The sequence below is a fragment of the Lactuca serriola genome, chromosome 5 (genome assembly GCF_051521515.1).
Source record: "Lactuca serriola cultivar US96UC23 chromosome 5, Lser_US96UC23_V15, whole genome shotgun sequence".
In the NCBI taxonomy this organism is placed as follows: Eukaryota; Viridiplantae; Streptophyta; class Magnoliopsida; order Asterales; family Asteraceae; genus Lactuca; species Lactuca serriola.
The window spans coordinates 355,899,715-355,903,973 of NC_136412.1; the positions used below are offsets into that span (position 1 = coordinate 355,899,715).

At 30.7% G+C, this 4,259-nt stretch overlaps 1 long non-coding RNA gene across 1 annotated transcript; it reads right to left on the bottom strand.

The window, feature by feature from the left end:
- Positions 1–307: 307 nt before the first annotated feature.
- Positions 308–1,530, bottom strand: LOC145052176 (uncharacterized). The gene is made up of 3 exons (XR_013683996.1): positions 1,421–1,530; positions 477–551; positions 308–366 (listed from the first exon to the last, which is right to left on the bottom strand). It is a non-coding gene; the product is annotated as an uncharacterized LOC145052176 (long non-coding RNA).
- Between the last annotated feature and the right edge of the window lie 2,729 nt (positions 1,531–4,259).

Consider the following 4,259-nt stretch of genomic DNA (forward strand, 5'->3'; position numbering starts at 1 on the left):
CCAATAAAGGGTAAAACAGGAAAATAGCTTAAATCAGTCAGGATAGAAAGAAGAATAAATAAAGGATTTGATAGTGTTAAGATTTTAATCAATTCCTTTAAATCCATCCTAATTTATGTTTCTCATCAATATTGTAGCAACAAACATCATCTCGTTTTGGTAGAAGAAAAGGGTGATGGTTAGAAAATAAAAGAACCATGTTGAGACAAAATCTGGCTATAGGGGCAAATAAATAAATAATTTTAAAAGGATAAAATTTAAACTCTTACAACAATATAATTAGGTAAAAAAAACTTACACCTTATTAATCTATACCTTAACATTTGATTGTCGAACATCTCATGCAATTTGAACTTATGTAGTGGCCTGTAGGATTGAAGTGTATAATTAGTTTCTTTGTAAATCTTATATTCAATAGACCGACTTCAATTCAAAAAATTAAATAATAAAGAAAAGGAGTTTTCTAAATGAATTACAGCAGGAGGCAATACAACTGGTTTGATGCTCTAAACATTCTTTTGGGGCTAAATGCAATACAACTTCATCTTTTCCTGAAGATAATAAATAAACACAAGTTTTAGGAACAGAGGGGTATTTCTGGAAATACACAAACAGGGTCATAGCCTGGTAACTATAGATACCTGTACACCTGCATATCGTTTCCATGAAGGCAAATAACCCAACAACCTTCTTTGAGATTCAATGGAACTAAAGGTGTACCTTTTAACAATAACAATAACAAAACTAATAAAAAAACATGAGGGGCTTTATAGTGTTAAGGGTAAAAGCATACACTTTGATTCTCAGGGGCCTCTTTTTTTTTACATTTCTCTATCATAACTTCTTTATTTAGTTTTTAAAACCTTTTCTTGTTGCAGAGTAATGAATGGAATTTGTCAAAGGAGATAAAATCCATCATGTGTATGGATAACAGAAAATGGAAAGGATTCCTATTCAACAAGTAATGACATTAAAAATGATTTATGGGAGGGTCGATGGAGTTGTTTCTATTTGCGGAATGTGAAGAGGCTGAGGGTAAAATTGGAATTTGTTGCCTTTCTTTCCCTCCTAATCAGCCCAGTTTTGGGAGAATCATTTTTATGGCCAAGTTTGTCCCACATATGAGAAGCATTATTGCATGAAAGATAATATCACACAGATTACATTTATTACAGTATGGAAGAAAGAATTGCCATTTGATGGATACAACTTCATTTCAAGACTTCCACCAACAACATTTGCAATCAGGTTACCATGTAGGAAAAGGACTAAGTGCAGAAATTTTATAGAGTTGATAAGAAAAGAAAAAGCATAAGTGTACAAGAAAATAGAAACCTTTGGTGTATAACATATTGTAGAAACAAACATCATCTGGTTTTGGTGGACTAAATTGTGATTCAACAAACAGACTTGAAGTTACCTGAATAAATAAGATTTTAAAATGATACAAATGAGCTAATGCCATCTCTTCTATCAGCAACTGGACCTGCAAGATTGGTCATTATATTGTCATTTGAAGCGTAAAGAAAGAAGATTTAATATATGGATGTTTCTATAAATAAAAAATAAGAATAATAAAAAAGACGATTTAAAACTTTGACAATATAATAATGGAAGAAGGGGGAGGGGGGACCAAGGGGGTGTCATAAAGGGACAGGGATGTAGGAATACGAATGATCAGTAAATATGGTTATCAAAAGTAGAGCGAACCTTGAAAAAATAATCCTGAAAATTAACCCCATGTATCATCTACTCATGTCTTATAATCTTCTCCTTTTAAACTAACTTCATTCAAGTATGAAACATATCAACTACTCATGTCCTTTTACTTTGAACAAGAATAAAAAAAACGTTACAAACCTCAAAAAAAATCAGCTACATGTAATATTACCCTAAAAAGTTAGATGAATCATTCATATGTTGTTATAGATGGTAATGAAAATTATCTATTTAGTACGAATAGTAAAACAAAATTATCTATTAAAGTATATATTAAGATATGATCCAGTAACAAAAATTGCCACCATAAAGAATGAGATGCTAAAGGTAACAAGAAAAGCATCACGGATGAATGAAGAGGTTCCTGCAAAAGAAGAAAAACTGAAGTTTTTTAACAAATATGACATTTTCATTGACAAATAAGAAATTATTATTATCTCATCAGATATACAAAAGTAAACACCAGCACCCCCTTTATATATTATATATAATGCCCACTTGTTTTTAACATTTCAACCCACCAAATTTCAATCTCTAAAACCATGCAGGAAGAAATTACAAACATAAATCCAATTACTTAATCCATAATATATAATATAACATATTACCAATCAATATGAGTTCTTTGTTGAAGGTTGTTGCATCCTTTCAATAAAGAATCGTATCAGTGCAATTGCTAACCTTCACAACATACCACTATTATCAGAAGGAATCCCAAGCTCAGCAACTGAAATGTCAAAGTAATTAGCAACTAATCAATATTTTAACCATTTAAAAGTATTAAATAAGCAAAGTTTTTAGGAACAGAAGGGTATTTCTGTACACCTACATATCGTTTCCAGGCTTTGTCAGCTTGTAATCAGTGGATTAAGCAAGGTATTTGACATTCAATGGAAATAAAAACATGAGCAGAAAAACTAAATAAGACACATAAAAAGCATCAAGTGTTTTATTAAAAAGTACATGTTAACACTTTTGACACACTGGAAGCATTTTCTTTTCCTTTTCTCCACCAAAAGTTTTTTATTTGGTTTCTAAAACCTTTTATTGTTGCAGAGTAATGAATGGAACTTGTTAAAGGAACTGCGAAAAAGAATAGCAATTAATCTCAGAGTAATGTAAGGGAACAAGTGGTTCACATAATATTTTTGAAATGAATGGAATTTGTCAAAGGAATTAGTGGTTTTCTTATAAAACAATAAAAATGCTATTTAAGATATTAAACACTAATTACATAAGCATAAAACATACATACTCTGATCTTATAGCATTAAAAAAAGTGATATGACATTAAAAATGACTTATGAAGAAAAATAAATAACTAATAATATAATATATGTTTAAAAATATCTATATTTATAGAGTTGTATATTAGGATAAACCAGGGGTGAGAAAAAAAAATTTGCAACCAAATATGTCATTTAAAGAAACAACCAAAAGGCCTTCACATTCTTTATAAGTAAAGCCAAGTAACTTTAAAAACTTACATGTAACAGGATGATCAATCAAAAGCTTCATGGTCTGAGAAGGATACAAGTTCTTTATTGAAAAATTGGTACAAAAACAGGTTAGGAAGCTACAAAAGGCAAGTAAATAATAATTTTAAACTCTTAGAACTATATGTACAATTAGGTGAAAAACTTACAGATGGGCATAGTTTCTATAGGTAGTGATTGCTTTATGCATCAATAATAACTTGTTTTAACAGCTTCTTTGTCACCTATGTGAATGAAAAATAAAAAACTACATGGATAAATAAGCCACTAATTTGTGAAATTATACTAAGACAAAGTAGAACATGTGTATCATTTTAGAGATGCAGTTATGTTTTACCTGATGGCCATATGTAACCCAAACAGTAAAACGCCAGCAACAATAATCTAAAATTTAGTTGCGTTTAATAGAAAAAAATTATCAAAATAGAAGATTAATCCTGAAGAACAACTCATTCCATCCTACACATGCAACAAATTCTTGCATTGGCTTTGCTTTGATTGATGACAATAAGCCACGATTTCCAACAGGGAACACTACAGGACACAGTAGGTTGAACTGATTAATTCTGCCATGTCATCCAATAACTTCAAGTTGTCATACACAAATACAAATGAAAATACAGTAATTAAGTCAAAAAAGAAATACTAGTAGCAGTTTTGTCATGATGTGATCAAGCACAAGAAAGAAATCATTATCATGAACTTATTTGGAAAGAACATAAACTTGAAGTTTCTTACTCCTTGTTGATGATAAAATCCAACTGAGCCACCAGAGTACGCCAATATGATCTGGTTGGAGCTTTCGGGTATGTGTGCCAAAGAAAGATAAGATATGTATAACTGAAATAAGCACAGGGAGTATTAGGACAAAAAAATTGGCATTTGTTGAACTTGAAAAGAAAAAAAGCATAAGTGAAAAAAAAAATAGCAACCCTTTGGAGTCCACTTGTATAACATATTGTAGCAACATCATCTGGTTTGGAGGACGAAACGAAAAAAAAGGAGGGTGATGGATTGGATTGGTTGTTACTTCCCTAAATAAGC